Below are 14,192 nucleotides of genomic sequence, written 5' to 3' on the forward strand. Positions count from 1 at the left end.
GCAGGGATTGTGGGGCTGGCCCGGGATCGGGCAGTGTTTCATTCTGCTGTGCATGGGGTTGCTATGAGTCGGAAATGACTCGACAGTGATTAACAACAACAACAACAACAACAACTTATTTATAAACCTAAAAAGAGCAATTTAAAATATGAAAAAGTAGAGATAAAAATGGAGGAATCATGTATAAAAAATATTCAGAAAAAAGTTTGATCTTTCCTGAAAATAATTAATATTTCTGCATAAACAACCTATTTCTACACGTCCAAAATGCTACTAAGCTAACATTTTAAAATATTTTTTAATAGAAATTTAAAACTAAATATGACAAGTTCATTTTACTATTACAATGTATTGTAACCCAAAAGGGTTATATTATCTAAGGGAACAGCCATCTTGACCAAGCATTTTGGCAAAACTTTAACTTTTTTTTTTTTTTTTTACTTTCCTGCTTACAGGTCTGCAGGTATCCCCACCTGAGTTCACCCACCCCCACATTCTTCCTTAGCTTTTCTTACAAGCTCAAGTATATCTACTCCCACATTCTCCCTACCTTGTAAAGGTAATCTTTCAGAACAAGTAGGAAGAGTTTGCAAAACAATTCTTACTAACCAGGCCAATTTTATATCATTGACCAGAAGAATAACAGAAAGTTCGCAAGGCAAAAAGGACTCATCCTGATAATAAGAAAGCATTATCAGCATTCCTCAAATGCCCTATACCATAGCACAATTACCTTTAAAAACTAAAATTTCTCAGTTCAGGGAGACAGTCATTGGCAGACAGGTCTCCTTTTCTCCGTAGTTATAGATACTCGATAAAACACTCTTGCTTTTCACTGCCTCCCGTTAACCAATATTTGGTTCTTCTCACAGGAAGTAGCTAAGAACTACATTTGTCTAGTAACAAGTCAGCCGAGTAATACATTATCTGTTTTGCTGTTTAGTTTAGCTTCTGAGATTCATCTCTGAATTCTCTATGTAAAACAAAATTATTTCACAGTTACTCCATACATTTATACAAAAGAAAAGCCTCTGAACTTGCAATTTTTGAACCAAGATACTTTTTTTTTTTTCTAACAACTGTTGTATGGCAGATGAAATTCAAGGTCATATCTACCTCAGCAACAAAATAAAATTAATGTTCTCTTCCCTGTTAATGATTCTTTTTTAAAAAAGTTGCACTTTCTATTTGTAATTTACTGTGCATTTTTTTTTTAATATTTATCCAGTATCTAGTATAAATATAAGGAGTTCCAGTGGCATGGTGTCCAAGGTGTTTGACTGCTAACCAGAAGACTGGCAGTTCAAACCCACCAGCTCCTTTGCGGAAGGAAAATTGGGCAATCTATTTCAGTAAACATTTACCTCTTCGGAAACCCAATGGGGCTTGCAATGAGTTAGAACTGACTTGATGGCAGTGAGCTTTTTTTTTTTTTGCCTATAAGTATTGTAAAAAATAGCATAAAAGCTAATCTAAAATTGCAATTTTGTTTTAACATGTTTTGCTTATGTTACTATCTAAAACCTATCCATTGAGAAGCAATAGGCCACTGGGTGCTTAAAGAAGCATAAAGGAAGGAATTATTCAGAGGATTATTGGAAAAGTATTAGAGATAAAATTAGGCAGAACTGTGTGTTTTTGTACCTGCTTGGATACTCTGTACTCACAACTGCCTGAGTAACAAACATAACCCCATTTCTGGAAGCCATTGAGTAATTCAGAATTTTTGTTGTAACTATTAGTGAAGTGGACAAGTGTATGATGGCTTTATGAATCTTCTTCACCAGGTCAAAAAAAAAACAAATGTTAAAAATGTTGTTACATGTAATTTTGGTTTAGCTTCCTCAATGTTGTTTGCATAAGAAATCCTATTGAAGATATTTATCTCTAAAACTGAATAAAATATAATGGTGCTTAACATGTTTTCAAAAACTGTATAACTTCTAAAAAAGCAAATATTTTCTTATATGAGTTAGTTACATGATGACAAACTGAGATAAAGGGAGAGAACCTGTGCTCTAATAAATATCGAAAATGAACAACATTTGATGATTAATTTATAGCAATGCAAATTTATTTTAATTTGGGTAATTCCTACCAATCCTGAAGAAGGATGAAATGAAGAAATTGCAGATATTAGTGATATCTGTGTTGTGATTGTGCTGTCATAAGTTAGTGTTATCCATTATTTATAAATATTGATTCAACTTGAAATTACAAAGAGTGAGGAAGAAGATTCACAGATATATTTTATATATAATTATTTCTAAAATGCAATCATATTATGTATATGGACTTTATATACTTCTTTCATTTAGAAGTGTAGCATAACTATTTTCTTATATTAGTAATAAGATGTATAATATCCTTTTATATATTCAGTTATTTATTTATTCAAAAAAATATATTTGTTATGTACCTAAACCTTCATTTATTGTTTCAGGTACTGGAGTTACCATAGGGAACTATATAAAACAATTACTAAAGTTGCATGATTTCTATTTTGTATTGGGAAGTAGACAAAGTAATACGTGAGAAAAGAACTGAAGGAAGCAAAGGAGTAACATGTGGTTAGAATCAGGGGATACCCAGGCTGAATAAAACCGAAGTAAAATGTCTTAATTGGGATCATTATTGAAACTGGAGATTAAAGAAGAATGGCCAGAATGACTGAGATATGTACATTTCAACTATGGACACTGAGTATTCTGTTGATTATAATTCTGCCACAATTTCTAAACAATTATTCAATGATAAAGAGGTGAATGATAATTTACATTTGCCCTCATTCATTATGCAAATTGGGCTAGTTTTCAAAGTTTTATGTTCTTAGAACAACAAGATTGTATATGATTTAGTGGAATAATCTATACTATGAAAAGTGAAATAATAAGCTGCTATAAATACTGAGGCTTTTCTGAGGAAGTACTTGTTTTGGTCCTCTAGTGCTGCCTTAACAGAAAACCCACAAGTGGGTGGCTTAAACAAACAGGAGTTTATTTTCTTACAGTTGAGGAGGCTAGAAGTCCAAGTTCACAGTGCCAGCTCTAGGGGCTGGGTAAAGACCTCTTGACCATGGAGTTCAAGTATGCCTCTCTATCCCAGCCCACTGAAGCTACAGGCTTACCCTAACTAAAGCAGCTGCTGGCTACTGAGGCTGACAAACCAAAGACTGACAATTACAAATGGCACAGTCCCCAGATTATCAAACAAAACTGCAGACCACTACTTCAAGTCCAGAAATAGTACCAAGATCGGAAGGGCCAGCATGGAAGGCTGCTAAATGAAGACTCAGCTACATATGGGATCCAAGTGTGCAAAAAAGTAGAGACCTTTCCTCAGAGCTTCTTCTTAAATACTGGAACCAGACCACATCCTGAAGGGAGCTACTTGCCTGCTCATGGAGTTAATTACCAGTCTCATCATAGGAATAACTACATCCAGCTGTCCAGCCACTAAAAAGCAGGCCCAGCACATTGATACACAACCTTAACTACCACATTACTAAAGAAATATATTGGGGATCATGATCATGTAAGGGAAGTCAAGGAATAGCTGTAGAATAAAAATGGAAGAGGGCCAAAGATGAATCATAGAGAAACACTAACATTTAAAGAGTCAGAGAGGTAAAGAAAAGCCATCAATTAGCATCATTGTGCTAGTTTTACTCAGTGTAATGTTTTCAAGGTTCATCCCTGTGACATGTATCAGAACTTCATTTCTCTTTATAGCAGAATAATATCCCATTTTTATTTATGGAAAATAACTAGAATAGAAAAATGTACAGAAATTTGAGTTTAATAGTGATTACCAGGAGTGAGAGGGAAAGGAAAGAGGGGAACAATTGTTTAGGTAGCATTAAGTGCTTTTTTATAGGGATGGGAAATTTGGCCAGAGCTATTGGTGATGGTTGCAGAGCACAATTGATATAATTGGTTTAATTGGTTCATATATGCAAAAGCTGGTGAGTTTGAACCATCAGCCTTCTGATTAGGAGGCAAATGCTTTAGGCACTGTGCCACCAGAGCTCAAAAGTGTGGTCTCTATCTTGCCTAATGGCCGAGCTTATTAATCATAGGCAGTTCTCTGGCACCAGCAGCAAGAGTTAGGTGGTGGTCTGCACGTAGGCTTAAACCAAGAATACTGAGGCAGATGCTGCCTGATTCAACCAGCATGATTCCATAACTGTCTCAAGTCAGCAAGCCATATGACATTAAGAATTGCTGGCAATGACTGGAAGTTAAGAGAGAGGCAAAGAAGGATTCTTCCCTAAAGTCTTCAGAGGGAGCATGTGCTGCCAATAATTTTACACTTATAGTCCCCATAACTGTGGGATTGGATTTCAGGTTTTTTTTTTTTTTTTTTTTTTTATTAGCACAATTTTTCCACTTATCCACCATGGGGGGGGGAAAATATATATATATATATAAATATAATTTATTTATTTAAAGGTATCTATCTTGGGCAATCCTACTTCCGTAGTGATACTGCCTCGGAAACCCAAGGAGGGGTCGCTATGAGTCAAGGCTGACTCCACGGCACATAACAACAACAACAACAACATCTATCTATATCTATCTATATCTATATCTATATCTATCTATCTCTATATATATATCTTTAAACTCACTGCCAATCTTCCTTCCAAGGAGTGTCTGGTGGGTTTGAACTGCCAGCCTTCTGGTTAGCAGTCAAATGCCTTAGGCACTATTCCACCACTACTCCTTATATATACCTTTAGAAAGAGAAATAAACACATATATGTGCATACTCTATAGTAGTTAAATATGTCGAGTCCTCTTTTGCTATGTTGTTGTTGTTGTTATGTGCCGTCGAGTCGGCCCCCGACTCATAGCGACCCCTCCTTGGGTTTCCGAGGCAGTATCACTACGGAAGTAGGATTGCCCAACCTTCCTTCCGAGGAGTGGCTGGTGGGTTTGAACCTCCAGCCTTCTGGTTAGCAGTCAAGTGCTTTTGCCACGTGCTACCAGAGCTCCATTCTTTTGCTATATGAGGTGCAAATTAAGTGCATAACTTATTTATGTCATCTGGATTTGCGTCTATGACACATACATTGCATGATAAAATGAAGTGGCTTTCTGTGGTGAAAGAGCACCAAGAATACTTATAAATTTGAAAATGTTTGACATTTTAAACAGAAATTGAAATATCAAATACAGTTTCAATAGAAAATTTCTGACAATAAGAAAGAGATAAAAAACTTCTTGAGAAGAAAAACCCATAAATCAAAACTATTCCGAGTACAATAAATAAATACATAAAATTCAGGATAAGGTGTAAATTAGGTCATTTTGCTCCAGTTATAAAAAAGTGCCTTACACTCTGGATAGGTGATAATTAACATTTATTCTTACAAAAGGGAATGACTGTAAGTGGGCAGAAAATTCTTTGCACCTAGACAATGAAATTTATAACTGCACATAATTACCATTCCAGCAACCTTTTATTTCTGTGTAATCAGTAGTTTGGTAGTGAGTTTATTATTAAACTTTATTCACAGATTTGCTTAGGCTTCATTCTCTCCTATCAAGAATTTTGATTATTGAATTATTTTTCTTTTATTAAAAAAATTCATTTTTTATTACAACCATTTTATTTTCTTGTCTGTAAACAAAACTCCTTTTATACATTTTTAAATGATTTATAAATATGAGGATATTCAAGGGTATGCATTTTCCTTTTTTTCAAATATTTTTTAATTTAATTTAGGATATACTATTTTACTAATTCTATTCTTTAACTTTCCATTCAGTGTTTTGGATGTCCATTATATTTTAGTAGATTTTTTTTTTTTCTTCATTTAGTACCTTACTTTCTGTTTTGTCATTGGGGAGAAGAGTGGTAAATTTGCAAGTCATATTTACCATTAGACACAGCAGTGGTAAGTGAAAAGGCAATATTTCAATAGCTATGATTCTATTTTTTAATCTATAGACCTTGCTTTTCACAGAATACTATTGAAATATAATATTATAAATGATGTACTGATGCCAATTCCCTTCACTCATATTTTAAATGATCCTTATTTTGGATCACAGATTCAAGATAAATATTATTTCTTTCAAGTAGACAATTGGGTTTTTTGCCCAATATTTTCAGTCTTACATCATAAGTTTGAGGTTTAAGATCTGAAGTAGCTTTTGCTCCCCAAACCACAGTGCTATAGCCTCTTTTCAATACATTTTTGCATCATGATACACATTACTACTAGTACATATTGACTGCTAAATCTCTCCTTTGAAAGAATTTCTTCAGCTTGCCCAGATCTATTCATTTTGCCAATTTACAAGAGTCTTCAGTGTTTCACTCTTTTCTATCCTTCTCAAGAAAGTCATTTAATAAGCTTTTTATTCTGAATTATCATTCTTGCCCCTCATATTTCTATAGAGTGTTATTTATTATGTCCATTATAGCACTCAATAGAGTCTGCTTCTACTAGCATAATTTGTATTTATATTTCTGTCATTCCATAGCTTGCCAACTTTTATGTTACTGAGATTATATATGTATATGTCAGTACTATTAACAGTGTTGTACACATAGAAGGCAATCAAAGACAGTTTATTTTTAAATTGTAGTAGTAAATTAAATTTTAACATATTTATGGCTTTTAATCTATAACATATTTGTTAGTTTTTTTCAAAGAATTTATATGTTCCATGTTAATAATGAGGATTATTCAGTACCTTTTACTGAAGTGTTGGCTTACACCTAAACAAATAAACAAAATTCACATAAACAAATAACTTACCTCATTATTTAAGCCTCTGAATAGGGCAACTTTTCCATTCAAGTAATATTCTATTGTAAAGTTTGATTGCTGAAACTGGAAAATATTTTATATTTGTTTTCACTATGTATTAATGTGTGATTAAAAATACCTTTTAACTTAGTGGTATAAAACATCATTTTATTAGGTTCACAGATTTTGTAGGTTAAAAATTTAATACGTTTACCTTATATCTGCTCCTTGAAAAATTGTGTCTCAGTTGAAAACTAAAACCTTTATAGAAAATATAATTTGTCACAACAAAGAGAAATCAAAGGCATACAAATTGGTAATGAAGAACTAAAACTATCCCTCTTTGCAGATGATATGACCCTATACATAGAAAACCCAAGAGACTCAGAAAGAAAACTAATGGAATTTATTGAAAGATCTAGCATAGTGGCAGGATACAAGATCAATATACAAAAATCAGTTGGATTCCTCTACACCAGAAAAGGGATCTCTGTAAGAGAAATAAGGAAATCAATATCATTTCCAATAACTAACAAAAAGATAAGACACTGGGAAATAAATCTTACCAGGAACACAAAATACCTATGTAAAGAAACTACAAAACACTACTTCAAGAAACTATAAGAGATCTTCATGCTAATGGATACTAAGATTGAACATTGTGAAAATGTCAATACTACACAAATTATTCTATATATTCTATGCAATCCCAATCTAGATTCCATCAACATTCTATAAAGACATGGAAAAACCAATCACTAATTTTATATGGAAAGGAAACAGACCTAGGATTAGCAAAACACTATTGAAGAAGAACAAAGTAAGAGCTCTCATACTCCCAGATCTCAAAACCTACTTTAGAGCCACAGTTGTCAAAACAGCCTGGTATTGGTACAAAGACAGACACATAGACCAGTGGAACAGAATTTAGAACCCAGAAATAAATCCATTGACCTATGGTCAGCTGATATTTGACAAAGGACCAAAATCCATTAAATGGGGAAGAGATAGTCTCTTTCATAAATGGTGCTGGCAAAACTGTATATCCATTTGCAGAAAATGAGTCAAATTCCATACCTCACACCATACAAAACATTAACTCCAGATGCATCAAAGTCTTAAATGTGAAAGTTAAAACTGTATAGTTCATCAAAGAAAAAAATAGGGGCAAACATAGGGGCCCAAATTTATGACATAAATAGACTATCAAGCATGTACCAACATGCACACATAGCAGAAGATAAACTAATGCAAAGAGGTGGAAACAATCCAAGTGACCATCAACTGAGAAATGGGTAAACAAACTGTGGTACATACATACAATAGAATAATATGCAACTCTAAAGAATACACAATAGAATACTATGCAAACCTAAAGAATAATGTAGAATCTGCAAAACGTCTCATAATGAAGATGAACTTGGAGGACATTATAATGAATGAAATAAGTCAATCACAGATGGACAAATATTGTATTAGTGCACTCTTGTAAAAAAGTCAAGGAAAGCTTTATACATGGAAGAAAACTTTCTTTGTTGGTTACCAGAGGTGGGAGGGGAAGGGAGCGAAAATTTCCAGATAGGTTGAAAAAAATAAAAAAGGATATCTATATAGAGAAACCAAAGATTATTAGTGGTTACCAGGCATAGGAAGGAGTGGGAAAGGGGAAGCTTTTGTTTGGGGAGCAGATAGAGTTTATGCTAATAGTGGTGGAATATTTTGGAAAAGGATAACAATAATGCAATAATGGTACACAACATGAAAAATATCATCAATGTCCTTGAACTGTAAATGTGGATATTGTCATGTTGGTAAATGTCTTGTGTGTGTTTTCACCAAAATAAAAGATTATATATATAATGTGTCATCCTTGGAAACCAGATCACTATTGCCCACCTTAGTATTTGTTGTTTTCATTTTTTTTTTTATTCTTTGTTTTTTTTTTTAGTGACTTTCTTGGAGTAAGTTTAAAATGTCTATATTCCCTATAGTATTTGGTCACTGAAGCCTCTTCTTTGTTAGTTTAGTTATCAGTTAATGATTAGTTAGATATTTTCTTAATTGCCTAAATCATTAAGTATTCCATTCTTTGTTGTGGGGATTTGTGTTTGGGTTAAATCTTTCCTTAAATGCTCAATTACTTTATAAATCTGCTTTTGGCTTTATTTCTTGCTTTCACTGGAACTCAAGGTCAGGTAGAGATAAGACCTTAGAGCCTTTCAGATCATTCTGGGGCATGGGTGTGATCAACTAGATCCCTCAGAAGTATGTTAGAGCTTTTCAAAGTCTCTTATGTGCATCTAATTTTTCAGATACTCTTTTTAAGTTATTTTGTAAGGTTCTTAATTGCCCAAACTGTCATAGTTATGGACAGATACCATGATAAACCATTGATGTTGATTTCCCTCCATCTCACAAATGCTCATAGGATAGAGCAGTTGCCATGGATTAAACTTTTAATCAAATAAAATATTTTTGCCCTGTATATGAGGATTTTCTAGAAAAATGTGAAACAGATTAGGTAGTGATATCACTCCAAACCTGGTCAATCATCGCCTGTGTTTTCAACATTGCTAGTTCTCACAGCCATCATGGTTGTGAGGCTTCTGGTTTTCTAGGCTGCTTCAGACCTGAGAATAGAGTATGGGAAAGACTCCAGTTAAAATAACAGAAATTATGCTCTTTATAAGGACTGTTGTGGCACAGTGCCTAAGACAATTGACTGCTAACCAGACAGTTGGTAGTTCAAACCCACAAGCCACTCCATGGAAGGAAGATGGGGCAATCTACTTCTGTAAAGATTTACTTCCTTGGAAACCCAATGGGGATTTCTATGAGTTGGAATTGACTCATACCAGAGAGTTTGGTTTTTCTTGGTACTCTTTTTACCAATTTCCAATAGATTTTCCTTAATAGATGCTCCTTAGATTCTCAGATTGTTTCAAGTCTTTGGTTCATTTCTATAGTTCTAAAAAAGTTGATTTTGACAAATGTTGCCAATCTTTTCTTTTTTACTTTTTATAGAAGAGTGGATTTATTTTATTATTTCATCAATCCTGCCACTATTTTTGACTTACTAAATTTCAACTAAATTCCAAAGAAATATGATGCAACAGAATGTGGGAATTATCAAATGATATCATCAATATCACACACAAGTGAAATTTTGCTGAAGAGAATTCAAATATAGTTGCAGCAATATTGACAGGAAACTTCCAGAAATTCAAGTTGCGTACAGAAGGTATGTGGAATGAAGGATATCATTGCTTATGTCAGATCGATCTTGGCTGCAAACAAAAAATGCAAGAAAAAATGTTTACCTGTGTTTTGTTGACTATGCAAAGGTATTTGGCTGTGTGGATCATAACAATTATGGATAACATTTCAAAGAATGGGAATTTCAGAACACTTAATTGTGCTCATGAGGAATCTGTACATAGACCAAGAGGATGTTGTTCAAATAGAACAAGAGGATATTGCACAGTTTTAAAAAGAAAGAATGTATGTCAGAGATGTTTGCTTTCATACCATAATTATGCAATATATGTGCTAAGCAAATAATGTGAGAAGTTGGACAATATGAACAAAAATGTGACATGAAGATTGAGGGAAGACTGCAATACGTAGATGACACATCCTTTCTTGTTGAAAGTGAAGATGACCTTAAGCACTTACTGATGAATGTCAAAATTATAGTCTTCATTATAGATTACATATCAACATAAAAATAAAAGAAATCCTCACACATAGACCAATAAAAAACTTCACAATAAATGGAGAAATGATTGAAGTTGTCAAAGATTTCATTTTACGTTGATCCACAGTCATCATCCATAGAAGCACGGTCAAAAAAATCAGATGTCATATTGCACTGGGTAAATCTGCTACTAGCCACTGCTTTAATAGATTAAAGAGCAAAAATAGCACTTTGAAGACTAAGGTGCACCTAACCCAAATACTCTCATTTGCCTCATATGCATGTGAAAATAGGACAATGAACAAAGAAGAGAAAGAAGCATTGATGGCTTTGAATGTGGTGTTGGTGAAGAATACTGAAAATTCCATGGCCCAAAGAACAAACAAATCTTTTCTGGAATAAGTGCCAGCAGAATGTTCCTTACAGGAGAGAATAGCAAGACTCTGTCACAGAACATGAACTTTGGTCATGTTTTCAGAAGTGACCATTCCCTGGAGAAGGATATCATGCTTGGTAAAGTGGAGCATCAGCAAAACAGAGGAAGAACCTCCATGAGGTGGATTGACACAGGGTGTAATGATGGGCTCAAGCATAGCAAGGATTGTGATGATGGGACAGTGGTGGGCAGTGGTTCGTTCTTTTGTACATAGGGTCTATGAGTTGAAGCCAACTGGATGTCATCTAACAACAACAACACAAATTACAACCAACTATTAAGTAACTATGTGGAAAATAAAGAGGTTACTGGGTTTTGGATTCTGTAGCGCTAGAGGAGCACTGGTGGTGCAGTGGTTAAGACAGTTGACTGCTAAACATAAAGGCCACCAGTTCAAATCCACTAGCCACTTAGTGGGATGAATATGAGGCAATCCACTTCCATAAATATTTACAGCCTTGAAAACCCTCTGAGGCACATCTACTCACACATCTACTCTATGCTATTGTGTCAGTATCAGTCAAAATTTACTGGAAAAATGGACTGAATGGAAGTTTGTTTAGCTCAATACAGTGTCTAGTATGGTATGGTAGTTAAGGCTTGTGTCAGGTCAACTTGGCTGGGTTTGGATATGAGTGGCTGTAGTTGTTCCCCATGATGAGACTGGTAAACAACTTCATACTGGGATTTATTGGAGCATCTGAGTAGCTGCCTTGGGGCTGTGATCTCCCATGAAACAGCAGGGGGTTCCAACTGTCCACCTTTTGTTTATCAGCCTAGAGCTCAACCACTGCGCCACCACAGCTCCTCTACTATGAGTAAGTTTATGAAATTTTCTAACATATGTATCAATGGTAGCCCTGATATATATTACATTTTTGAGTCAGAAAAGAAAAATATAATGAAGAATATGTAATTTCAACACTATATTATTAACATAAACAATATTATTAGAAAAAAATGTGAAAGGAAGCAGAAATTTGTTATGGGAGAAATAAGAAAGATTCTGTGATAAAAATGTAATTATACCAAAATACATGAAATATCTTCTTTGTGTTATTTCTGAGAAACATACTGTAGTGAAGTTGTGGCACAAAATGCTACATAACACATATTTTCTGAAACACAAGAGTCTTAAGAAGTAAACAAGAAAATATTTTGTAAAATCACAGGTTCATAGTGTATCATCTTTTAAAATAATTTAGGAGGATTTATAAAGAGAGTAGCACATTTTTCTTTACAAACTTGAACTTTTTAGGTTTATTGACATTTACTAGCCACTCCTCGGAAGGAACATGGGACAATCTACTTCTGTAGTGATACTTCCTTGGAAACCCAAGGAGAGGTTGCTATGAGTTGGGTCCAACTGGATGGCACATAACAACAACAACAAATGTTAATAAATCACTGTCAGTGGATGTAATCTACTTTGTATAGTTAGAAATAAATATTTAGCTGTCCTTAGTATCCACAGTATATTGACTACAGGACCTCTGCAGATACCCAAATCCAAGGATATTCAAGTCACTTATATAAAATGGTATAGTATTTGCATGTAACCTATGCACATTCTTCTGTATACTATAAATCATATGTAGATTGCTCATAATACCTAACACAATGTATGCTATGCAATTAGCACTCTCTGCTTTTCCTTATTTTTTTTTTTTTTTCATAACTTTCAAGGGATTGCTTTGACAACTTAATTGTTGTTTTATTTTTCTCTAATATTTTCAAATCACAGTTGGTTGAATCCCCAGATGCAAAACCCCCAGATATGGAAGGTCGAATGTACCAACAATTTGTTCTGCATATTATTATGTTAATCATTTTACTATTATATTTGAAATTGCTGCTTTCCAATAAATCATGCTATAATCAGAGATTTTGAAAATAACTATTTTGAAAATTTTCACTCATTGTGTTATATTCATTGAAAATGAAGGTACCTAAAAAGTTTGAAATGTTTTCTAACGTGTGAAAAATTTACAAAAAGGAAGAATTTAGTAGTATTGAATCAATTTGTGGGAGAAAAAAAAATTAACAGATAGTGACTAGCATGTTAGATGTATGTGATAGCCAGAAAGCTAGAAATTAACCAGGTGAGTTTTTAAAATAACAGAAAAAAATCTGTAACATTTAGTTACTATGACTTAAATAAGTTTAATATTTTGGGAAGAACTGCAAAAAATACATGTCTTGAGGGTGTACTTTCTTTTTAAATGCACGATAATTATTACAATTGTGTTAAATTGTATTTAGTTAAAAATCAGAGTTTCAAATAACTCATCATTTTAAAATGTTTATTATTCGTCTATGTTTAAAGATATAGCCATTTTAGTTTCATTAGGTATGTAATTAAACATAACATTATATGCACATTTTTTTTTTTCGTGGTGATCAGTCATTGTTGTTAGGTGCCATCAAGTCAGTTCCAACTCACAGCAACTTGATCTACAACAGAAGAAAATCTTCATAGTCCTGCACCACTTTAACAGTTACTGTTATACTTGAGCCCTTTGTTAATCCATCTTGTTAATGATCTGCCTCTGTTTGTCTGACCTGCTACTTTACCAACCATGGTCCTTCTTCAGGGGTCAAACCCTCTTGATAACAGGTGCAAAGTAAGTGAGACAACATCTTACCATCCTTGCTTCTAAGGAAGAGTTGGCCTATATTTGAGACTATATTTGGACTATATTTCTATATTTTTTCCAAGGCAGATTCGCTCCTCCTTCGGGGATTTCTTGTTACATTCAATATTCTCCACCAATTCCATAATTCAAGTGAAGCAGTTCCTCAATCTAGCTTATTCATTATCCAGCTTTCACATGTATATGGGGTTATTCAAAGTATTACAGCACAGGTCAGGCTCATTTTAGTCCTCTTTGGTTTTCAATCCTTTAAAGAGGTCTTTTGCAGAAAATTTGCAAAATGCAATAGATCATTTGATTTTCTAATTGGTGTTTCCATGGGTGCTAATTATTGATTCAATAAAAATGAAATCCATGACACTTCTATATTTTCTCCTTTCATCATGATATTGCTTCAGTATTTCCCTAATTGCGAGGATTTTAATTTTCTTTATGTGTAGGTTTAATTCAGACTGAAGGCTGGAGTCTTTAAACTTCATCTGTAAGTGCTTCAAGTCCTCTTGACTTTCAGCAAGCAAAGTTATGTCATCTACATATCACTGGTTGTTAAAGAGTATTCTTCAAATCCTAATTTTTCATATACTCCAACTTCAAGGATTATTTGGTCAACATGCAAACTGAATTGATTTTATACAACTCAGT

At 33.8% G+C, this 14,192-nt stretch overlaps 1 pseudogene; it reads right to left on the reverse strand.

Moving 5' to 3' along the window:
- The window catches only part of LOC103210029, a 34,393-nt pseudogene extending 23,765 nt beyond the window's left edge, over positions 1 to 10,628 (reverse strand).
- Positions 10,629 to 14,192: the final 3,564 nt, after the last annotated feature.

Source organism: Orycteropus afer, unplaced genomic scaffold, assembly GCF_000298275.1.
Source record: "Orycteropus afer afer isolate SDZICR_OR568_19922 unplaced genomic scaffold, OryAfe1.0 scaffold00557, whole genome shotgun sequence".
Taxonomy (NCBI): domain Eukaryota; kingdom Metazoa; phylum Chordata; class Mammalia; order Tubulidentata; family Orycteropodidae; genus Orycteropus; species Orycteropus afer.